Source organism: Denticeps clupeoides, unplaced genomic scaffold (assembly GCF_900700375.1).
Source record: "Denticeps clupeoides unplaced genomic scaffold, fDenClu1.1, whole genome shotgun sequence".
Lineage (NCBI taxonomy): Eukaryota > Metazoa > Chordata > Actinopteri > Clupeiformes > Denticipitidae > Denticeps > Denticeps clupeoides.
This window is the reverse complement of record NW_021629815.1, coordinates 140,448-160,549: the sequence shown is the minus strand read 5'-3', so window position 1 is coordinate 160,549 and position 20,102 is coordinate 140,448. Positions and strand designations below refer to the sequence as shown.

The following is a 20,102-nucleotide window of genomic DNA, read 5'->3' as shown; positions in this document are numbered from 1 at the left end:
GCACACGTTCCGAGAATGGCACGCCACGGCGCCTTTTTCAGGTTATCGCTTCTCGGCCTTTTGGCTAAGATCAAGTGTAGTATCTGTTCTTATCAGTTTAATATCTGATACGTCCCCCAGCGGGGGACTACATATTAAGCGGATTTTTAGAACAGGGAGTCGGCAAAGGAGCTTGCTCCATCCGCTCCACGCATCGACCCAGTATTGCAGTGCCTCTGGGAGCGGTGCACTTTCTCTGTTGTGTTGCAAATAAAAACTTACCACTCCAACTTGTTGCCTTTTCTCCATCATGTTTTTGACATTCAAAGGCAAGTTTTTTATTCCTTGATATGTTTTCAAGCGCCTTTTTGTTTAAAAGTCCAAGATTTTCAAGCAGGGGTTGCTTACGGCCATACCAGCAGAAGAACGTCTGATCTTGGAAGCTAAGAAGGCTTGGGCCTGGTTAGTACTTGGATGGGAGACTGCCTGTGAAAACCAGGTGTTACAGCTATTGAGAAACGTTTTCAAAATGAAGTTTTTTACATTGCCTTGTCAGCTTTTTTTCAAAGTTAGTTAAGAGGTATTTTTAGTCTTTGTTACGTTTTCCCGCCTTTTTTCTTCTTTTTTTTTTTTTTTTTTTTTTTTTTTACAAGCTGCTCTTTGGTTTTCGTGTCCGTGCCTGCTCTGTGACAATCGTTCGACAGTCGTTCACTGGCTTAACTGTGGAATAGGGTGGAGCTGAATTGATTAGGCGGGGTTGTCCGGCCCTCGGCCTTAAGGTGCGACGCACCCTGATGTCAGCACCAAACACACAAGAGACACTCTCCACCTTTACGGCCCTGTTGTTGTCGCTTGGGCTTCTCTTCATCACGTACAAATCTTTCGCCTTTTACTAAAGATTTCCGTGGAGAGGGGCGTCAACAAGCTCACAATATTTTTGGGGGCTCTGTTTTGACAGAGCTACACGATGGGTTCAAAGAATACTTAAGAAAACGTGGTGTGTTGTGCGCTACGTATACGCGCACCATCCAGCAAATACCGCACACGTTCCGAGAATGGCACGCCACGGCGCCTTTTTCAGGTTATCGCTTCTCGGCCTTTTGGCTAAGATCAAGTGTAGTATCTGTTCTTATCAGTTTAATATCTGATACGTCCCCCAGCGGGGGACTACATATTAAGCGGATTTTTAGAACAGGGAGTCGGCAAAGGAGCTTGCTCCATCCGCTCCACGCATCGACCCAGTATTGCAGTGCCTCTGGGAGCGGTGCACTTTCTCTGTTGTGTTGCAAATAAAAACTTACCACTCCAACTTGTTGCCTTTTCTCCATCATGTTTTTGACATTCAAAGGCAAGTTTTTTATTCCTTGATATGTTTTCAAGCGCCTTTTTGTTTAAAAGTCCAAGATTTTCAAGCAGGGGTTGCTTACGGCCATACCAGCAGAAGAACGTCTGATCTTGGAAGCTAAGAAGGCTTGGGCCTGGTTAGTACTTGGATGGGAGACTGCCTGTGAAAACCAGGTGTTACAGCTATTGAGAAACGTTTTCAAAATGAAGTTTTTTACATTGCCTTGTCAGCTTTTTTTCAAAGTTAGTTAAGAGGTATTTTTAGTCTTTGTTACGTTTTCCCGCCTTTTTTCTTCTTTTTTTTTTTTTTTTTTTTTTTTTTACAAGCTGCTCTTTGGTTTTCGTGTCCGTGCCTGCTCTGTGACAATCGTTCGACAGTCGTTCACTGGCTTAACTGTGGAATAGGGTGGAGCTGAATTGATTAGGCGGGGTTGTCCGGCCCTCGGCCTTAAGGTGCGACGCACCCTGATGTCAGCACCAAACACACAAGAGACACTCTCCACCTTTACGGCCCTGTTGTTGTCGCTTGGGCTTCTCTTCATCACGTACAAATCTTTCGCCTTTTACTAAAGATTTCCGTGGAGAGGGGCGTCAACAAGCTCACAATATTTTTGGGGGCTCTGTTTTGACAGAGCTACACGATGGGTTCAAAGAATACTTAAGAAAACGTGGTGTGTTGTGCGCTACGTATACGCGCACCATCCAGCAAATACCGCACACGTTCCGAGAATGGCACGCCACGGCGCCTTTTTCAGGTTATCGCTTCTCGGCCTTTTGGCTAAGATCAAGTGTAGTATCTGTTCTTATCAGTTTAATATCTGATACGTCCCCCAGCGGGGGACTACATATTAAGCGGATTTTTAGAACAGGGAGTCGGCAAAGGAGCTTGCTCCATCCGCTCCACGCATCGACCCAGTATTGCAGTGCCTCTGGGAGCGGTGCACTTTCTCTGTTGTGTTGCAAATAAAAACTTACCACTCCAACTTGTTGCCTTTTCTCCATCATGTTTTTGACATTCAAAGGCAAGTTTTTTATTCCTTGATATGTTTTCAAGCGCCTTTTTGTTTAAAAGTCCAAGATTTTCAAGCAGGGGTTGCTTACGGCCATACCAGCAGAAGAACGTCTGATCTTGGAAGCTAAGAAGGCTTGGGCCTGGTTAGTACTTGGATGGGAGACTGCCTGTGAAAACCAGGTGTTACAGCTATTGAGAAACGTTTTCAAAATGAAGTTTTTTACATTGCCTTGTCAGCTTTTTTTCAAAGTTAGTTAAGAGGTATTTTTAGTCTTTGTTACGTTTTCCCGCCTTTTTTCTTCTTTTTTTTTTTTTTTTTTTTTTTTACAAGCTGCTCTTTGGTTTTCGTGTCCGTGCCTGCTCTGTGACAATCGTTCGACAGTCGTTCACTGGCTTAACTGTGGAATAGGGTGGAGCTGAATTGATTAGGCGGGGTTGTCCGGCCCTCGGCCTTAAGGTGCGACGCACCCTGATGTCAGCACCAAACACACAAGAGACACTCTCCACCTTTACGGCCCTGTTGTTGTCGCTTGGGCTTCTCTTCATCACGTACAAATCTTTCGCCTTTTACTAAAGATTTCCGTGGAGAGGGGCGTCAACAAGCTCACAATATTTTTGGGGGCTCTGTTTTGACAGAGCTACACGATGGGTTCAAAGAATACTTAAGAAAACGTGGTGTGTTGTGCGCTACGTATACGCGCACCATCCAGCAAATACCGCACACGTTCCGAGAATGGCACGCCACGGCGCCTTTTTCAGGTTATCGCTTCTCGGCCTTTTGGCTAAGATCAAGTGTAGTATCTGTTCTTATCAGTTTAATATCTGATACGTCCCCCAGCGGGGGACTACATATTAAGCGGATTTTTAGAACAGGGAGTCGGCAAAGGAGCTTGCTCCATCCGCTCCACGCATCGACCCAGTATTGCAGTGCCTCTGGGAGCGGTGCACTTTCTCTGTTGTGTTGCAAATAAAAACTTACCACTCCAACTTGTTGCCTTTTCTCCATCATGTTTTTGACATTCAAAGGCAAGTTTTTTATTCCTTGATATGTTTTCAAGCGCCTTTTTGTTTAAAAGTCCAAGATTTTCAAGCAGGGGTTGCTTACGGCCATACCAGCAGAAGAACGTCTGATCTTGGAAGCTAAGAAGGCTTGGGCCTGGTTAGTACTTGGATGGGAGACTGCCTGTGAAAACCAGGTGTTACAGCTATTGAGAAACGTTTTCAAAATGAAGTTTTTTACATTGCCTTGTCAGCTTTTTTTCAAAGTTAGTTAAGAGGTATTTTTAGTCTTTGTTACGTTTTCCCGCCTTTTTTCTTCTTTTTTTTTTTTTTTTTTTTTTTTTTACAAGCTGCTCTTTGGTTTTCGTGTCCGTGCCTGCTCTGTGACAATCGTTCGACAGTCGTTCACTGGCTTAACTGTGGAATAGGGTGGAGCTGAATTGATTAGGCGGGGTTGTCCGGCCCTCGGCCTTAAGGTGCGACGCACCCTGATGTCAGCACCAAACACACAAGAGACACTCTCCACCTTTACGGCCCTGTTGTTGTCGCTTGGGCTTCTCTTCATCACGTACAAATCTTTCGCCTTTTACTAAAGATTTCCGTGGAGAGGGGCGTCAACAAGCTCACAATATTTTTGGGGGCTCTGTTTTGACAGAGCTACACGATGGGTTCAAAGAATACTTAAGAAAACGTGGTGTGTTGTGCGCTACGTATACGCGCACCATCCAGCAAATACCGCACACGTTCCGAGAATGGCACGCCACGGCGCCTTTTTCAGGTTATCGCTTCTCGGCCTTTTGGCTAAGATCAAGTGTAGTATCTGTTCTTATCAGTTTAATATCTGATACGTCCCCCAGCGGGGGACTACATATTAAGCGGATTTTTAGAACAGGGAGTCGGCAAAGGAGCTTGCTCCATCCGCTCCACGCATCGACCCAGTATTGCAGTGCCTCTGGGAGCGGTGCACTTTCTCTGTTGTGTTGCAAATAAAAACTTACCACTCCAACTTGTTGCCTTTTCTCCATCATGTTTTTGACATTCAAAGGCAAGTTTTTTATTCCTTGATATGTTTTCAAGCGCCTTTTTGTTTAAAAGTCCAAGATTTTCAAGCAGGGGTTGCTTACGGCCATACCAGCAGAAGAACGTCTGATCTTGGAAGCTAAGAAGGCTTGGGCCTGGTTAGTACTTGGATGGGAGACTGCCTGTGAAAACCAGGTGTTACAGCTATTGAGAAACGTTTTCAAAATGAAGTTTTTTACATTGCCTTGTCAGCTTTTTTTCAAAGTTAGTTAAGAGGTATTTTTAGTCTTTGTTACGTTTTCCCGCCTTTTTTCTTCTTTTTTTTTTTTTTTTTTTTTTTTTACAAGCTGCTCTTTGGTTTTCGTGTCCGTGCCTGCTCTGTGACAATCGTTCGACAGTCGTTCACTGGCTTAACTGTGGAATAGGGTGGAGCTGAATTGATTAGGCGGGGTTGTCCGGCCCTCGGCCTTAAGGTGCGACGCACCCTGATGTCAGCACCAAACACACAAGAGACACTCTCCACCTTTACGGCCCTGTTGTTGTCGCTTGGGCTTCTCTTCATCACGTACAAATCTTTCGCCTTTTACTAAAGATTTCCGTGGAGAGGGGCGTCAACAAGCTCACAATATTTTTGGGGGCTCTGTTTTGACAGAGCTACACGATGGGTTCAAAGAATACTTAAGAAAACGTGGTGTGTTGTGCGCTACGTATACGCGCACCATCCAGCAAATACCGCACACGTTCCGAGAATGGCACGCCACGGCGCCTTTTTCAGGTTATCGCTTCTCGGCCTTTTGGCTAAGATCAAGTGTAGTATCTGTTCTTATCAGTTTAATATCTGATACGTCCCCCAGCGGGGGACTACATATTAAGCGGATTTTTAGAACAGGGAGTCGGCAAAGGAGCTTGCTCCATCCGCTCCACGCATCGACCCAGTATTGCAGTGCCTCTGGGAGCGGTGCACTTTCTCTGTTGTGTTGCAAATAAAAACTTACCACTCCAACTTGTTGCCTTTTCTCCATCATGTTTTTGACATTCAAAGGCAAGTTTTTTATTCCTTGATATGTTTTCAAGCGCCTTTTTGTTTAAAAGTCCAAGATTTTCAAGCAGGGGTTGCTTACGGCCATACCAGCAGAAGAACGTCTGATCTTGGAAGCTAAGAAGGCTTGGGCCTGGTTAGTACTTGGATGGGAGACTGCCTGTGAAAACCAGGTGTTACAGCTATTGAGAAACGTTTTCAAAATGAAGTTTTTTACATTGCCTTGTCAGCTTTTTTTCAAAGTTAGTTAAGAGGTATTTTTAGTCTTTGTTACGTTTTCCCGCCTTTTTTCTTCTTTTTTTTTTTTTTTTTTTTTTTTTTTTACAAGCTGCTCTTTGGTTTTCGTGTCCGTGCCTGCTCTGTGACAATCGTTCGACAGTCGTTCACTGGCTTAACTGTGGAATAGGGTGGAGCTGAATTGATTAGGCGGGGTTGTCCGGCCCTCGGCCTTAAGGTGCGACGCACCCTGATGTCAGCACCAAACACACAAGAGACACTCTCCACCTTTACGGCCCTGTTGTTGTCGCTTGGGCTTCTCTTCATCACGTACAAATCTTTCGCCTTTTACTAAAGATTTCCGTGGAGAGGGGCGTCAACAAGCTCACAATATTTTTGGGGGCTCTGTTTTGACAGAGCTACACGATGGGTTCAAAGAATACTTAAGAAAACGTGGTGTGTTGTGCGCTACGTATACGCGCACCATCCAGCAAATACCGCACACGTTCCGAGAATGGCACGCCACGGCGCCTTTTTCAGGTTATCGCTTCTCGGCCTTTTGGCTAAGATCAAGTGTAGTATCTGTTCTTATCAGTTTAATATCTGATACGTCCCCCAGCGGGGGACTACATATTAAGCGGATTTTTAGAACAGGGAGTCGGCAAAGGAGCTTGCTCCATCCGCTCCACGCATCGACCCAGTATTGCAGTGCCTCTGGGAGCGGTGCACTTTCTCTGTTGTGTTGCAAATAAAAACTTACCACTCCAACTTGTTGCCTTTTCTCCATCATGTTTTTGACATTCAAAGGCAAGTTTTTTATTCCTTGATATGTTTTCAAGCGCCTTTTTGTTTAAAAGTCCAAGATTTTCAAGCAGGGGTTGCTTACGGCCATACCAGCAGAAGAACGTCTGATCTTGGAAGCTAAGAAGGCTTGGGCCTGGTTAGTACTTGGATGGGAGACTGCCTGTGAAAACCAGGTGTTACAGCTATTGAGAAACGTTTTCAAAATGAAGTTTTTTACATTGCCTTGTCAGCTTTTTTTCAAAGTTAGTTAAGAGGTATTTTTAGTCTTTGTTACGTTTTCCCGCCTTTTTTCTTCTTTTTTTTTTTTTTTTTTTTTTTTTTTACAAGCTGCTCTTTGGTTTTCGTGTCCGTGCCTGCTCTGTGACAATCGTTCGACAGTCGTTCACTGGCTTAACTGTGGAATAGGGTGGAGCTGAATTGATTAGGCGGGGTTGTCCGGCCCTCGGCCTTAAGGTGCGACGCACCCTGATGTCAGCACCAAACACACAAGAGACACTCTCCACCTTTACGGCCCTGTTGTTGTCGCTTGGGCTTCTCTTCATCACGTACAAATCTTTCGCCTTTTACTAAAGATTTCCGTGGAGAGGGGCGTCAACAAGCTCACAATATTTTTGGGGGCTCTGTTTTGACAGAGCTACACGATGGGTTCAAAGAATACTTAAGAAAACGTGGTGTGTTGTGCGCTACGTATACGCGCACCATCCAGCAAATACCGCACACGTTCCGAGAATGGCACGCCACGGCGCCTTTTTCAGGTTATCGCTTCTCGGCCTTTTGGCTAAGATCAAGTGTAGTATCTGTTCTTATCAGTTTAATATCTGATACGTCCCCCAGCGGGGGACTACATATTAAGCGGATTTTTAGAACAGGGAGTCGGCAAAGGAGCTTGCTCCATCCGCTCCACGCATCGACCCAGTATTGCAGTGCCTCTGGGAGCGGTGCACTTTCTCTGTTGTGTTGCAAATAAAAACTTACCACTCCAACTTGTTGCCTTTTCTCCATCATGTTTTTGACATTCAAAGGCAAGTTTTTTATTCCTTGATATGTTTTCAAGCGCCTTTTTGTTTAAAAGTCCAAGATTTTCAAGCAGGGGTTGCTTACGGCCATACCAGCAGAAGAACGTCTGATCTTGGAAGCTAAGAAGGCTTGGGCCTGGTTAGTACTTGGATGGGAGACTGCCTGTGAAAACCAGGTGTTACAGCTATTGAGAAACGTTTTCAAAATGAAGTTTTTTACATTGCCTTGTCAGCTTTTTTTCAAAGTTAGTTAAGAGGTATTTTTAGTCTTTGTTACGTTTTCCCGCCTTTTTTCTTCTTTTTTTTTTTTTTTTTTTTTTTTTTTTTACAAGCTGCTCTTTGGTTTTCGTGTCCGTGCCTGCTCTGTGACAATCGTTCGACAGTCGTTCACTGGCTTAACTGTGGAATAGGGTGGAGCTGAATTGATTAGGCGGGGTTGTCCGGCCCTCGGCCTTAAGGTGCGACGCACCCTGATGTCAGCACCAAACACACAAGAGACACTCTCCACCTTTACGGCCCTGTTGTTGTCGCTTGGGCTTCTCTTCATCACGTACAAATCTTTCGCCTTTTACTAAAGATTTCCGTGGAGAGGGGCGTCAACAAGCTCACAATATTTTTGGGGGCTCTGTTTTGACAGAGCTACACGATGGGTTCAAAGAATACTTAAGAAAACGTGGTGTGTTGTGCGCTACGTATACGCGCACCATCCAGCAAATACCGCACACGTTCCGAGAATGGCACGCCACGGCGCCTTTTTCAGGTTATCGCTTCTCGGCCTTTTGGCTAAGATCAAGTGTAGTATCTGTTCTTATCAGTTCCAGCCGGCGAGGAAAAAGGAATTGGGGACCATTCGGGAGCGGGACCAGCTGAGCCAGTTGGGGAAGGAGAGAGAGGTGAAGCAGCAAGTTTTAGAGGCAGCGGAAGGCATGGAGGAGGAAAAGTCTGTTGCAGAGGTGCCCGCTCCCCACCAGGTCGAGGCCAGGGCTCCGGACAACCGGGGGTCTCAAACCAGAGACAGCACCTCCACCGAAGTGCCAGTGACGAGGATGAAGAACACGCTGAGGTTCCGGTGGAGGGGAGCAGACCCCCAGGGCTTCCCTGAGAGAGTTCCATTTATCAGGGAGGTCCTGTTCGGAGTCCTGAGCCTGAAGGCAAGTGACATTGTTTGTGTCCAGAGGAATGGTCCCCAGCGCTTCGTTGATGTGACTGTCCTCGCCGATGGAAGCTTTACGACCATGCTGGAGGCATGCAGAGACAAGAAAGAGGAGGGGTTGAAGGAATACACAATGGAACAACTCTGGTGGGCAGATAAGAAGATTATCACCGTCCACGTCTTCAACCCCTTCCTACCTGCAGAGACCGTCAGGAAATATCTACAGCAGTTTGTCGATCTTCAGCCTGGCCATCGGGAGATGCGGGACGAGCTGGGAATATGGAATGGGAGACGCCAGTTCCAGGCCCGGCTGCGTTCTGATCCCTTGGCTCCAGACGGGTTGTGCCACCCACCGGGCTATTTTAACATCGAGGGGAACAGAGGATACCTGTTTTATCCACAGCAGCCTCCCTTCTGTAGACTTTGCTTGGGTAGGGGCCACACAGCCGACGCCTGCACAAACATGAGGTGCAGGAACTGTTTGGACAAGGGCCACATGGCCAAAGACTGTACCGGGCCACGCCGCTGCAGGATATGTGGCGGTGACGATCATCTGGCCCGGGCCTGCCCCAAATATAAACCTCTGTATTCAGATGCTTTGGTTGATTCCCCTTTCCTTGAAGAGGTTCGGAGTCAGCCGCAGGGGAACCAGCTCTTTCCACCCACCAAGGAGACAGGGTCGGCTGTGGCTCCAGAGACCCTGGCAACCAGGCCCCCTAAAAGAAAAGGAGAAAGTAAAAATAATCTTACGGTTAAGCAAAGCAGAAGGGAGGCTGAAGTATCAGTAGAGGCCCTTTCCCCAGCCAGGGCCTTGCCAAGCACAGGCCGAGAAAGCAACACCATGCCGGCAGCAAGTGTTTTACCGCCAGAGGGAGTCGGATTTTCACCTGCTCCACCCCTTTCCGGTCAGTCCAGTCAGTCTCAGGAAGGACCCCGAGGAGATTTGGAAGAAAAGCAACAATTGGATTACATCGATGAGGGTCTCCGGAGACTGATGGAGTTGGCGGGTGGGGTGGTTGGGTGAAAAAGGGTTTTATGGCTGGGATTTTATAATTTTATAATTTTAATTTTTATGAATGGATTGACCTCATTCCCCAGGGTGCTTTTGGTAAAGTTCGGGATGATTGTGTGTTCGGGATTGGGATGGACGTCGCTAGCTTGTTCTGCAGGGAGGCTGCTTTGGGGTGGTGTTCCAGTCTGGGCTTGTGGCCCGGCAGTCATTTTTTTGGCGTCCGGACCATCGTCTCGTTTTTTGTCCTCGGTGGCAAAAGTGGCTGCAGTTACATTTTAAAACCTTCAAAGTAAAAAAGATTGCATTTTATTTCACCTTAATGTGTGGGAACGGTGGGTTTGTTTATTATTTATGGGTGTTAGTGTGGATGATTAGGTAAATATATAAAAAGAACATTTTAATGGACAGCAATGATGATTTAGAACTGTGTGCATTTAACAATTTTTAAAGTGTGTGATTTTATTAATGGTGAGTGTTTTATATAATGTGGGTGTTGTGTTTTTTTATTTTTTATTTTTGTTGTGTGGTTTATTTATTTATTTATACTGAAAAATAATACACTAATAACATATATATATATATATGTGTGTGTGTGTGTATATATATATATATATGCACTGTACATGGAGAACGTTGTCATTGGGAAGTCCTTTATTTCCTTGTATGGTTTTATATATTTATCTAACTTATTGTGTGATGTGGTGGTGGGGTTATGGACCGTTTAGGGGTTCTCCCTTTTGGTCCCCTTTCACAACTTATTTAGGTGAGTGTTTGTTTTCAGGAGGCTTTTTTAAGCAGCACACAGCAAGGACACCCTGAAGTGAGAACAGTAGTACCCTGGGGATAGGCCAGGAGAGATCCTTCGCCTTTGGTTGGATACCAACATATGGTATGTAGATTTTATACATGTAAAGAGGCCATGGGGTCATTCCTTTTTAATTTGGTTTTATCTTGTTTTAAAAGTGCCTTAAGATGTCATTTTAATTTTAAAATCTTAAGACTTAAAAAGCAAGACTCTTAATTGTTTTTGTTGTAATTTTAGTAAGGATACTAGTTTGATGTATTTATGTAAATGTTTCGGTTTGTGAAGGTGTGCGTTTGTTTAACATGTGATGGAATTTTGAATAAAGAGATCTTGAAAAAAAAAAAAAAAAAATCTGTTCTTATCAGTTTAATATCTGATACGTCCCCCAGCGGGGGACTACATATTAAGCGGATTTTTAGAACAGGGAGTCGGCAAAGGAGCTTGCTCCATCCGCTCCACGCATCGACCCAGTATTGCAGTGCCTCTGGGAGCGGTGCACTTTCTCTGTTGTGTTGCAAATAAAAACTTACCACTCCAACTTGTTGCCTTTTCTCCATCATGTTTTTGACATTCAAAGGCAAGTTTTTTATTCCTTGATATGTTTTCAAGCGCCTTTTTGTTTAAAAGTCCAAGATTTTCAAGCAGGGGTTGCTTACGGCCATACCAGCAGAAGAACGTCTGATCTTGGAAGCTAAGAAGGCTTGGGCCTGGTTAGTACTTGGATGGGAGACTGCCTGTGAAAACCAGGTGTTACAGCTATTGAGAAACGTTTTCAAAATGAAGTTTTTTACATTGCCTTGTCAGCTTTTTTTCAAAGTTAGTTAAGAGGTATTTTTAGTCTTTGTTACGTTTTCCCGCCTTTTTTCTTCTTTTTTTTTTTTTTTTTTTTTTTTTTACAAGCTGCTCTTTGGTTTTCGTGTCCGTGCCTGCTCTGTGACAATCGTTCGACAGTCGTTCACTGGCTTAACTGTGGAATAGGGTGGAGCTGAATTGATTAGGCGGGGTTGTCCGGCCCTCGGCCTTAAGGTGCGACGCACCCTGATGTCAGCACCAAACACACAAGAGACACTCTCCACCTTTACGGCCCTGTTGTTGTCGCTTGGGCTTCTCTTCATCACGTACAAATCTTTCGCCTTTTACTAAAGATTTCCGTGGAGAGGGGCGTCAACAAGCTCACAATATTTTTGGGGGCTCTGTTTTGACAGAGCTACACGATGGGTTCAAAGAATACTTAAGAAAACGTGGTGTGTTGTGCGCTACGTATACGCGCACCATCCAGCAAATACCGCACACGTTCCGAGAATGGCACGCCACGGCGCCTTTTTCAGGTTATCGCTTCTCGGCCTTTTGGCTAAGATCAAGTGTAGTATCTGTTCTTATCAGTTTAATATCTGATACGTCCCCCAGCGGGGGACTACATATTAAGCGGATTTTTAGAACAGGGAGTCGGCAAAGGAGCTTGCTCCATCCGCTCCACGCATCGACCCAGTATTGCAGTGCCTCTGGGAGCGGTGCACTTTCTCTGTTGTGTTGCAAATAAAAACTTACCACTCCAACTTGTTGCCTTTTCTCCATCATGTTTTTGACATTCAAAGGCAAGTTTTTTATTCCTTGATATGTTTTCAAGCGCCTTTTTGTTTAAAAGTCCAAGATTTTCAAGCAGGGGTTGCTTACGGCCATACCAGCAGAAGAACGTCTGATCTTGGAAGCTAAGAAGGCTTGGGCCTGGTTAGTACTTGGATGGGAGACTGCCTGTGAAAACCAGGTGTTACAGCTATTGAGAAACGTTTTCAAAATGAAGTTTTTTACATTGCCTTGTCAGCTTTTTTTCAAAGTTAGTTAAGAGGTATTTTTAGTCTTTGTTACGTTTTCCCGCCTTTTTTCTTCTTTTTTTTTTTTTTTTTTTTTTTTTTTTACAAGCTGCTCTTTGGTTTTCGTGTCCGTGCCTGCTCTGTGACAATCGTTCGACAGTCGTTCACTGGCTTAACTGTGGAATAGGGTGGAGCTGAATTGATTAGGCGGGGTTGTCCGGCCCTCGGCCTTAAGGTGCGACGCACCCTGATGTCAGCACCAAACACACAAGAGACACTCTCCACCTTTACGGCCCTGTTGTTGTCGCTTGGGCTTCTCTTCATCACGTACAAATCTTTCGCCTTTTACTAAAGATTTCCGTGGAGAGGGGCGTCAACAAGCTCACAATATTTTTGGGGGCTCTGTTTTGACAGAGCTACACGATGGGTTCAAAGAATACTTAAGAAAACGTGGTGTGTTGTGCGCTACGTATACGCGCACCATCCAGCAAATACCGCACACGTTCCGAGAATGGCACGCCACGGCGCCTTTTTCAGGTTATCGCTTCTCGGCCTTTTGGCTAAGATCAAGTGTAGTATCTGTTCTTATCAGTTTAATATCTGATACGTCCCCCAGCGGGGGACTACATATTAAGCGGATTTTTAGAACAGGGAGTCGGCAAAGGAGCTTGCTCCATCCGCTCCACGCATCGACCCAGTATTGCAGTGCCTCTGGGAGCGGTGCACTTTCTCTGTTGTGTTGCAAATAAAAACTTACCACTCCAACTTGTTGCCTTTTCTCCATCATGTTTTTGACATTCAAAGGCAAGTTTTTTATTCCTTGATATGTTTTCAAGCGCCTTTTTGTTTAAAAGTCCAAGATTTTCAAGCAGGGGTTGCTTACGGCCATACCAGCAGAAGAACGTCTGATCTTGGAAGCTAAGAAGGCTTGGGCCTGGTTAGTACTTGGATGGGAGACTGCCTGTGAAAACCAGGTGTTACAGCTATTGAGAAACGTTTTCAAAATGAAGTTTTTTACATTGCCTTGTCAGCTTTTTTTCAAAGTTAGTTAAGAGGTATTTTTAGTCTTTGTTACGTTTTCCCGCCTTTTTTCTTCTTTTTTTTTTTTTTTTTTTTTTTTTTTTACAAGCTGCTCTTTGGTTTTCGTGTCCGTGCCTGCTCTGTGACAATCGTTCGACAGTCGTTCACTGGCTTAACTGTGGAATAGGGTGGAGCTGAATTGATTAGGCGGGGTTGTCCGGCCCTCGGCCTTAAGGTGCGACGCACCCTGATGTCAGCACCAAACACACAAGAGACACTCTCCACCTTTACGGCCCTGTTGTTGTCGCTTGGGCTTCTCTTCATCACGTACAAATCTTTCGCCTTTTACTAAAGATTTCCGTGGAGAGGGGCGTCAACAAGCTCACAATATTTTTGGGGGCTCTGTTTTGACAGAGCTACACGATGGGTTCAAAGAATACTTAAGAAAACGTGGTGTGTTGTGCGCTACGTATACGCGCACCATCCAGCAAATACCGCACACGTTCCGAGAATGGCACGCCACGGCGCCTTTTTCAGGTTATCGCTTCTCGGCCTTTTGGCTAAGATCAAGTGTAGTATCTGTTCTTATCAGTTTAATATCTGATACGTCCCCCAGCGGGGGACTACATATTAAGCGGATTTTTAGAACAGGGAGTCGGCAAAGGAGCTTGCTCCATCCGCTCCACGCATCGACCCAGTATTGCAGTGCCTCTGGGAGCGGTGCACTTTCTCTGTTGTGTTGCAAATAAAAACTTACCACTCCAACTTGTTGCCTTTTCTCCATCATGTTTTTGACATTCAAAGGCAAGTTTTTTATTCCTTGATATGTTTTCAAGCGCCTTTTTGTTTAAAAGTCCAAGATTTTCAAGCAGGGGTTGCTTACGGCCATACCAGCAGAAGAACGTCTGATCTTGGAAGCTAAGAAGGCTTGGGCCTGGTTAGTACTTGGATGGGAGACTGCCTGTGAAAACCAGGTGTTACAGCTATTGAGAAACGTTTTCAAAATGAAGTTTTTTACATTGCCTTGTCAGCTTTTTTTCAAAGTTAGTTAAGAGGTATTTTTAGTCTTTGTTACGTTTTCCCGCCTTTTTTCTTCTTTTTTTTTTTTTTTTTTTTTTTTTTTTACAAGCTGCTCTTTGGTTTTCGTGTCCGTGCCTGCTCTGTGACAATCGTTCGACAGTCGTTCACTGGCTTAACTGTGGAATAGGGTGGAGCTGAATTGATTAGGCGGGGTTGTCCGGCCCTCGGCCTTAAGGTGCGACGCACCCTGATGTCAGCACCAAACACACAAGAGACACTCTCCACCTTTACGGCCCTGTTGTTGTCGCTTGGGCTTCTCTTCATCACGTACAAATCTTTCGCCTTTTACTAAAGATTTCCGTGGAGAGGGGCGTCAACAAGCTCACAATATTTTTGGGGGCTCTGTTTTGACAGAGCTACACGATGGGTTCAAAGAATACTTAAGAAAACGTGGTGTGTTGTGCGCTACGTATACGCGCACCATCCAGCAAATACCGCACACGTTCCGAGAATGGCACGCCACGGCGCCTTTTTCAGGTTATCGCTTCTCGGCCTTTTGGCTAAGATCAAGTGTAGTATCTGTTCTTATCAGTTTAATATCTGATACGTCCCCCAGCGGGGGACTACATATTAAGCGGATTTTTAGAACAGGGAGTCGGCAAAGGAGCTTGCTCCATCCGCTCCACGCATCGACCCAGTATTGCAGTGCCTCTGGGAGCGGTGCACTTTCTCTGTTGTGTTGCAAATAAAAACTTACCACTCCAACTTGTTGCCTTTTCTCCATCATGTTTTTGACATTCAAAGGCAAGTTTTTTATTCCTTGATATGTTTTCAAGCGCCTTTTTGTTTAAAAGTCCAAGATTTTCAAGCAGGGGTTGCTTACGGCCATACCAGCAGAAGAACGTCTGATCTTGGAAGCTAAGAAGGCTTGGGCCTGGTTAGTACTTGGATGGGAGACTGCCTGTGAAAACCAGGTGTTACAGCTATTGAGAAACGTTTTCAAAATGAAGTTTTTTACATTGCCTTGTCAGCTTTTTTTCAAAGTTAGTTAAGAGGTATTTTTAGTCTTTGTTACGTTTTCCCGCCTTTTTTCTTCTTTTTTTTTTTTTTTTTTTTTTTTTTTTTTACAAGCTGCTCTTTGGTTTTCGTGTCCGTGCCTGCTCTGTGACAATCGTTCGACAGTCGTTCACTGGCTTAACTGTGGAATAGGGTGGAGCTGAATTGATTAGGCGGGGTTGTCCGGCCCTCGGCCTTAAGGTGCGACGCACCCTGATGTCAGCACCAAACACACAAGAGACACTCTCCACCTTTACGGCCCTGTTGTTGTCGCTTGGGCTTCTCTTCATCACGTACAAATCTTTCGCCTTTTACTAAAGATTTCCGTGGAGAGGGGCGTCAACAAGCTCACAATATTTTTGGGGGCTCTGTTTTGACAGAGCTACACGATGGGTTCAAAGAATACTTAAGAAAACGTGGTGTGTTGTGCGCTACGTATACGCGCACCATCCAGCAAATACCGCACACGTTCCGAGAATGGCACGCCACGGCGCCTTTTTCAGGTTATCGCTTCTCGGCCTTTTGGCTAAGATCAAGTGTAGTATCTGTTCTTATCAGTTTAATATCTGATACGTCCCCCAGCGGGGGACTACATATTAAGCGGATTTTTAGAACAGGGAGTCGGCAAAGGAGCTTGCTCCATCCGCTCCACGCATCGACCCAGTATTGCAGTGCCTCTGGGAGCGGTGCACTTTCTCTGTTGTGTTGCAAATAAAAACTTACCACTCCAACTTGTTGCCTTTTCTCCATCATGTTTTTGACATTCAAAGGCAAGTTTTTTATTCCTTGATATGTTTTCAAGCGCCTTTTTGTTTAAAAGTCCAAGATTTTCAAGCAGGGGTTGCTTACGGCCATACCAGCAGAAGAACGTCTGATCTTGGAAGCTAAGAAGGCTTGGGCCTGGTTAGTACTTGGATGGGAGACTGCCTGTGAAAACCAGGTGTTACAGCTATTGAGAAACGTTTTCAAAATGAAGTTTTTTACATTGCCTTGTCAGCTTTTTTTCAAAGTTAGTTAAGAGGTATTTTTAGTCTTTGTTACGTTTTCCCGCCTTTTTTCTTCTTTTTTTTTTTTTTTTTTTTTTTTTTTACAAGCTGCTCTTTGGTTTTCGTGTCCGTGCCTGCTCTGTGACAATCGTTCGACAGTCGTTCACTGGCTTAACTGTGGAATAGGGTGGAGCTGAATTGATTAGGCGGGGTTGTCCGGCCCTCGGCCTTAAGGTGCGACGCACCCTGATGTCAGCACCAAACACACAAGAGACACTCTCCACCTTTACGGCCCTGTTGTTGTCGCTTGGGCTTCTCTTCATCACGTACAAATCTTTCGCCTTTTACTAAAGATTTCCGTGGAGAGGGGCGTCAACAAGCTCACAATATTTTTGGGGGCTCTGTTTTGACAGAGCTACACGATGGGTTCAAAGAATACTTAAGAAAACGTGGTGTGTTGTGCGCTACGTATACGCGCACCATCCAGCAAATACCGCACACGTTCCGAGAATGGCACGCCACGGCGCCTTTTTCAGGTTATCGCTTCTCGGCCTTTTGGCTAAGATCAAGTGTAGTATCTGTTCTTATCAGTTTAATATCTGATACGTCCCCCAGCGGGGGACTACATATTAAGCGGATTTTTAGAACAGGGAGTCGGCAAAGGAGCTTGCTCCATCCGCTCCACGCATCGACCCAGTATTGCAGTGCCTCTGGGAGCGGTGCACTTTCTCTGTTGTGTTGCAAATAAAAACTTACCACTCCAACTTGTTGCCTTTTCTCCATCATGTTTTTGACATTCAAAGGCAAGTTTTTTATTCCTTGATATGTTTTCAAGCGCCTTTTTGTTTAAAAGTCCAAGATTTTCAAGCAGGGGTTGCTTACGGCCATACCAGCAGAAGAACGTCTGATCTTGGAAGCTAAGAAGGCTTGGGCCTGGTTAGTACTTGGATGGGAGACTGCCTGTGAAAACCAGGTGTTACAGCTATTGAGAAACGTTTTCAAAATGAAGTTTTTTACATTGCCTTGTCAGCTTTTTTTCAAAGTTAGTTAAGAGGTATTTTTAGTCTTTGTTACGTTTTCCCGCCTTTTTTCTTCTTTTTTTTTTTTTTTTTTTTTTTTTTTACAAGCTGCTCTTTGGTTTTCGTGTCCGTGCCTGCTCTGTGACAATCGTTCGACAGTCGTTCACTGGCTTAACTGTGGAATAGGGTGGAGCTGAATTGATTAGGCGGGGTTGTCCGGCCCTCGGCCTTAAGGTGCGACGCACCCTGATGTCAGCACCAAACACACAAGAGACACTCTCCACCTTTACGGCCCTGTTGTTGTCGCTTGGGCTTCTCTTCATCACGTACAAATCTTTCGCCTTTTACTAAAGATTTCCGTGGAGAGGGGCGTCAACAAGCTCACAATATTTTTGGGGGCTCTGTTTTGACAGAGCTACACGATGGGTTCAAAGAATACTTAAGAAAACGTGGTGTGTTGTGCGCTACGTATACGCGCACCATCCAGCAAATACCGCACACGTTCCGAGAATGGCACGCCACGGCGCCTTTTTCAGGTTATCGCTTCTCGGCCTTTTGGCTAAGATCAAGTGTAGTATCTGTTCTTATCAGTTTAATATCTGATACGTCCCCCAGCGGGGGACTACATATTAAGCGGATTTTTAGAACAGGGAGTCGGCAAAGGAGCTTGCTCCATCCGCTCCACGCATCGACCCAGTATTGCAGTGCCTCTGGGAGCGGTGCACTTTCTCTGTTGTGTTGCAAATAAAAACTTACCACTCCAACTTGTTGCCTTTTCTCCATCATGTTTTTGACATTCAAAGGCAAGTTTTTTATTCCTTGATATGTTTTCAAGCGCCTTTTTGTTTAAAAGTCCAAGATTTTCAAGCAGGGGTTGCTTACGGCCATACCAGCAGAAGAACGTCTGATCTTGGAAGCTAAGAAGGCTTGGGCCTGGTTAGTACTTGGATGGGAGACTGCCTGTGAAAACCAGGTGTTACAGCTATTGAGAAACGTTTTCAAAATGAAGTTTTTTACATTGCCTTGTCAGCTTTTTTTCAAAGTTAGTTAAGAGGTATTTTTAGTCTTTGTTACGTTTTCCCGCCTTTTTTCTTCTTTTTTTTTTTTTTTTTTTTTTTTTTTTACAAGCTGCTCTTTGGTTTTCGTGTCCGTGCCTGCTCTGTGACAATCGTTCGACAGTCGTTCACTGGCTTAACTGTGGAATAGGGTGGAGCTGAATTGATTAGGCGGGGTTGTCCGGCCCTCGGCCTTAAGGTGCGACGCACCCTGATGTCAGCACCAAACACACAAGAGACACTCTCCACCTTTACGGCCCTGTTGTTGTCGCTTGGGCTTCTCTTCATCACGTACAAATCTTTCGCCTTTTACTAAAGATTTCCGTGGAGATGGGCGTCAACAAGCTCACAATATTTTTGGGGGCTCTGTTTTGACAGAGCTACACGATGGGTTCAAAGAATACTTAAGAAAACGTGGTGTGTTGTGCGCTACGTATACGCGCACCATCCAGCAAATACCGCACACGTTCCGAGAATGGCACGCCACGGCGCCTTTTTCAGGTTATCGCTTCTCGGCCTTTTGGCTAAGATCAAGTGTAGTATCTGTTCTTATCAGTTTAATATCTGATACGTCCCCCAGCGGGGGACTACATATTAAGCGGATTTTTAGAACAGGGAGTCGGCAAAGGAGCTTGCTCCATCCGCTCCACGCATCGACCCAGTATTGCAGTGCCTCTGGGAGCGGTGCACTTTCTCTGTTGTGTTGCAAATAAAAACTTACCACTCCAACTTGTTGCCTTTTCTCCATCATGTTTTTGACATTCAAAGGCAAGTTTTTTATTCCTTGATATGTTTTCAAGCGCCTTTTTGTTTAAAAGTCCAAGATTTTCAAGCAGGGGTTGCTTACGGCCATACCAGCAGAAGAACGTCTGATCTTGGAAGCTAAGAAGGCTTGGGCCTGGTTAGTACTTGGATGGGAGACTGCCTGTGAAAACCAGGTGTTACAGCTATTGAGAAACGTTTTCAAAATGAAGTTTTTTACATTGCCTTGTCAGCTTTTTTTCAAAGTTAGTTAAGAGGTATTTTTAGTCTTTGTTACGTTTTCCCGCCTTTTTTCTTCTTTTTTTTTTTTTTTTTTTTTTTTTTTACAAGCTGCTCTTTGGTTTTCGTGTCCGTGCCTGCTCTGTGACAATCGTTCGACAGTCGTTCACTGGCTTAACTGTGGAATAGGGTGGAGCTGAATTGATTAGGCGGGGTTGTCCGGCCCTCGGCCTTAAGGTGCGACGCACCCTGATGTCAGCACCAAACACACAAGAGACACTCTCCACCTTTACGGCCCTGTTGTTGTCGCTTGGGCTTCTCTTCATCACGTACAAATCTTTCGCCTTTTACTAAAGATTTCCGTGGAGAGGGGCGTCAACAAGCTCACAATATTTTTGGGGGCTCTGTTTTGACAGAGCTACACGATGGGTTCAAAGAATACTTAAGAAAACGTGGTGTGTTGTGCGCTACGTATACGCGCACCATCCAGCAAATACCGCACACGTTCCGAGAATGGCACGCCACGGCGCCTTTTTCAGGTTATCGCTTCTCGGCCTTTTGGCTAAGATCAAGTGTAGTATCTGTTCTTATCAGTTTAATATCTGATACGTCCCCCAGCGGGGGACTACATATTAAGCGGATTTTTAGAACAGGGAGTCGGCAAAGGAGCTTGCTCCATCCGCTCCACGCATCGACCCAGTATTGCAGTGCCTCTGGGAGCGGTGCACTTTCTCTGTTGTGTTGCAAATAAAAAC

General features: G+C 45.1%; 35 non-coding genes and 1 pseudogene across 35 annotated transcripts; all 36 read left to right on the top strand.

Moving 5' to 3' along the window:
• Positions 1–44: 44 nt before the first annotated feature.
• On the top strand, positions 45–235 carry LOC114774691 (U2 spliceosomal RNA). The gene has a single exon (XR_003744882.1). It is a non-coding gene; the product is annotated as a U2 spliceosomal RNA (small nuclear RNA).
• A 592-nt stretch (positions 236–827) lies between these two features.
• On the top strand, positions 828–941 carry LOC114774770 (U5 spliceosomal RNA). Its single transcript, XR_003744942.1, has one exon. It is a non-coding gene; the product is annotated as a U5 spliceosomal RNA (small nuclear RNA).
• Positions 942–1,063: 122 nt separating this feature from the next.
• Positions 1,064–1,254, top strand: LOC114774690 (U2 spliceosomal RNA). Its single transcript, XR_003744881.1, has one exon. It is a non-coding gene; the product is annotated as a U2 spliceosomal RNA (small nuclear RNA).
• A 591-nt stretch (positions 1,255–1,845) lies between these two features.
• Positions 1,846–1,959, top strand: LOC114774769 (U5 spliceosomal RNA). Its single transcript, XR_003744941.1, has one exon. It is a non-coding gene; the product is annotated as a U5 spliceosomal RNA (small nuclear RNA).
• A 122-nt stretch (positions 1,960–2,081) lies between these two features.
• On the top strand, positions 2,082–2,272 carry LOC114774689 (U2 spliceosomal RNA). Its single transcript, XR_003744880.1, has one exon. It is a non-coding gene; the product is annotated as a U2 spliceosomal RNA (small nuclear RNA).
• A 589-nt stretch (positions 2,273–2,861) lies between these two features.
• On the top strand, positions 2,862–2,975 carry LOC114774768 (U5 spliceosomal RNA). Its single transcript, XR_003744940.1, has one exon. It is a non-coding gene; the product is annotated as a U5 spliceosomal RNA (small nuclear RNA).
• A 122-nt stretch (positions 2,976–3,097) lies between these two features.
• On the top strand, positions 3,098–3,288 carry LOC114774687 (U2 spliceosomal RNA). Its single transcript, XR_003744879.1, has one exon. It is a non-coding gene; the product is annotated as a U2 spliceosomal RNA (small nuclear RNA).
• Positions 3,289–3,879: 591 nt separating this feature from the next.
• On the top strand, positions 3,880–3,993 carry LOC114774767 (U5 spliceosomal RNA). The gene has a single exon (XR_003744939.1). It is a non-coding gene; the product is annotated as a U5 spliceosomal RNA (small nuclear RNA).
• A 122-nt stretch (positions 3,994–4,115) lies between these two features.
• On the top strand, positions 4,116–4,306 carry LOC114774686 (U2 spliceosomal RNA). The gene has a single exon (XR_003744878.1). It is a non-coding gene; the product is annotated as a U2 spliceosomal RNA (small nuclear RNA).
• Positions 4,307–4,896: 590 nt separating this feature from the next.
• LOC114774766 (U5 spliceosomal RNA) lies at positions 4,897–5,010 on the top strand. The gene has a single exon (XR_003744938.1). It is a non-coding gene; the product is annotated as a U5 spliceosomal RNA (small nuclear RNA).
• A 122-nt stretch (positions 5,011–5,132) lies between these two features.
• Positions 5,133–5,323, top strand: LOC114774685 (U2 spliceosomal RNA). Its single transcript, XR_003744877.1, has one exon. It is a non-coding gene; the product is annotated as a U2 spliceosomal RNA (small nuclear RNA).
• A 593-nt stretch (positions 5,324–5,916) lies between these two features.
• On the top strand, positions 5,917–6,030 carry LOC114774765 (U5 spliceosomal RNA). Its single transcript, XR_003744937.1, has one exon. It is a non-coding gene; the product is annotated as a U5 spliceosomal RNA (small nuclear RNA).
• A 122-nt stretch (positions 6,031–6,152) lies between these two features.
• On the top strand, positions 6,153–6,343 carry LOC114774684 (U2 spliceosomal RNA). The gene has a single exon (XR_003744876.1). It is a non-coding gene; the product is annotated as a U2 spliceosomal RNA (small nuclear RNA).
• Positions 6,344–6,935: 592 nt separating this feature from the next.
• LOC114774763 (U5 spliceosomal RNA) lies at positions 6,936–7,049 on the top strand. The gene has a single exon (XR_003744936.1). It is a non-coding gene; the product is annotated as a U5 spliceosomal RNA (small nuclear RNA).
• A 122-nt stretch (positions 7,050–7,171) lies between these two features.
• LOC114774682 (U2 spliceosomal RNA) lies at positions 7,172–7,362 on the top strand. The gene has a single exon (XR_003744875.1). It is a non-coding gene; the product is annotated as a U2 spliceosomal RNA (small nuclear RNA).
• A 594-nt stretch (positions 7,363–7,956) lies between these two features.
• On the top strand, positions 7,957–8,070 carry LOC114774762 (U5 spliceosomal RNA). The gene has a single exon (XR_003744935.1). It is a non-coding gene; the product is annotated as a U5 spliceosomal RNA (small nuclear RNA).
• Positions 8,071–8,192: 122 nt separating this feature from the next.
• Positions 8,193–8,281, top strand: LOC114774721 (uncharacterized; annotated as a pseudogene).
• A 2,425-nt stretch (positions 8,282–10,706) lies between these two features.
• Positions 10,707–10,903, top strand: LOC114774717 (U2 spliceosomal RNA). The gene has a single exon (XR_003744901.1). It is a non-coding gene; the product is annotated as a U2 spliceosomal RNA (small nuclear RNA).
• Positions 10,904–11,494: 591 nt separating this feature from the next.
• LOC114774761 (U5 spliceosomal RNA) lies at positions 11,495–11,608 on the top strand. Its single transcript, XR_003744934.1, has one exon. It is a non-coding gene; the product is annotated as a U5 spliceosomal RNA (small nuclear RNA).
• A 122-nt stretch (positions 11,609–11,730) lies between these two features.
• LOC114774681 (U2 spliceosomal RNA) lies at positions 11,731–11,921 on the top strand. The gene has a single exon (XR_003744874.1). It is a non-coding gene; the product is annotated as a U2 spliceosomal RNA (small nuclear RNA).
• Positions 11,922–12,514: 593 nt separating this feature from the next.
• Positions 12,515–12,628, top strand: LOC114774759 (U5 spliceosomal RNA). The gene has a single exon (XR_003744933.1). It is a non-coding gene; the product is annotated as a U5 spliceosomal RNA (small nuclear RNA).
• A 122-nt stretch (positions 12,629–12,750) lies between these two features.
• Positions 12,751–12,941, top strand: LOC114774680 (U2 spliceosomal RNA). The gene has a single exon (XR_003744873.1). It is a non-coding gene; the product is annotated as a U2 spliceosomal RNA (small nuclear RNA).
• Positions 12,942–13,534: 593 nt separating this feature from the next.
• LOC114774758 (U5 spliceosomal RNA) lies at positions 13,535–13,648 on the top strand. Its single transcript, XR_003744932.1, has one exon. It is a non-coding gene; the product is annotated as a U5 spliceosomal RNA (small nuclear RNA).
• Positions 13,649–13,770: 122 nt separating this feature from the next.
• Positions 13,771–13,961, top strand: LOC114774679 (U2 spliceosomal RNA). The gene has a single exon (XR_003744872.1). It is a non-coding gene; the product is annotated as a U2 spliceosomal RNA (small nuclear RNA).
• A 593-nt stretch (positions 13,962–14,554) lies between these two features.
• LOC114774757 (U5 spliceosomal RNA) lies at positions 14,555–14,668 on the top strand. The gene has a single exon (XR_003744931.1). It is a non-coding gene; the product is annotated as a U5 spliceosomal RNA (small nuclear RNA).
• Positions 14,669–14,790: 122 nt separating this feature from the next.
• Positions 14,791–14,981, top strand: LOC114774678 (U2 spliceosomal RNA). The gene has a single exon (XR_003744871.1). It is a non-coding gene; the product is annotated as a U2 spliceosomal RNA (small nuclear RNA).
• A 595-nt stretch (positions 14,982–15,576) lies between these two features.
• On the top strand, positions 15,577–15,690 carry LOC114774756 (U5 spliceosomal RNA). Its single transcript, XR_003744930.1, has one exon. It is a non-coding gene; the product is annotated as a U5 spliceosomal RNA (small nuclear RNA).
• A 122-nt stretch (positions 15,691–15,812) lies between these two features.
• Positions 15,813–16,003, top strand: LOC114774677 (U2 spliceosomal RNA). The gene has a single exon (XR_003744870.1). It is a non-coding gene; the product is annotated as a U2 spliceosomal RNA (small nuclear RNA).
• Positions 16,004–16,595: 592 nt separating this feature from the next.
• LOC114774755 (U5 spliceosomal RNA) lies at positions 16,596–16,709 on the top strand. The gene has a single exon (XR_003744929.1). It is a non-coding gene; the product is annotated as a U5 spliceosomal RNA (small nuclear RNA).
• A 122-nt stretch (positions 16,710–16,831) lies between these two features.
• LOC114774675 (U2 spliceosomal RNA) lies at positions 16,832–17,022 on the top strand. Its single transcript, XR_003744869.1, has one exon. It is a non-coding gene; the product is annotated as a U2 spliceosomal RNA (small nuclear RNA).
• A 592-nt stretch (positions 17,023–17,614) lies between these two features.
• On the top strand, positions 17,615–17,728 carry LOC114774753 (U5 spliceosomal RNA). The gene has a single exon (XR_003744928.1). It is a non-coding gene; the product is annotated as a U5 spliceosomal RNA (small nuclear RNA).
• A 122-nt stretch (positions 17,729–17,850) lies between these two features.
• Positions 17,851–18,041, top strand: LOC114774674 (U2 spliceosomal RNA). The gene has a single exon (XR_003744868.1). It is a non-coding gene; the product is annotated as a U2 spliceosomal RNA (small nuclear RNA).
• A 593-nt stretch (positions 18,042–18,634) lies between these two features.
• LOC114774795 (U5 spliceosomal RNA) lies at positions 18,635–18,748 on the top strand. The gene has a single exon (XR_003744966.1). It is a non-coding gene; the product is annotated as a U5 spliceosomal RNA (small nuclear RNA).
• A 122-nt stretch (positions 18,749–18,870) lies between these two features.
• On the top strand, positions 18,871–19,061 carry LOC114774673 (U2 spliceosomal RNA). Its single transcript, XR_003744867.1, has one exon. It is a non-coding gene; the product is annotated as a U2 spliceosomal RNA (small nuclear RNA).
• A 592-nt stretch (positions 19,062–19,653) lies between these two features.
• LOC114774752 (U5 spliceosomal RNA) lies at positions 19,654–19,767 on the top strand. Its single transcript, XR_003744927.1, has one exon. It is a non-coding gene; the product is annotated as a U5 spliceosomal RNA (small nuclear RNA).
• Positions 19,768–19,889: 122 nt separating this feature from the next.
• LOC114774672 (U2 spliceosomal RNA) lies at positions 19,890–20,080 on the top strand. Its single transcript, XR_003744866.1, has one exon. It is a non-coding gene; the product is annotated as a U2 spliceosomal RNA (small nuclear RNA).
• Positions 20,081–20,102: the final 22 nt, after the last annotated feature.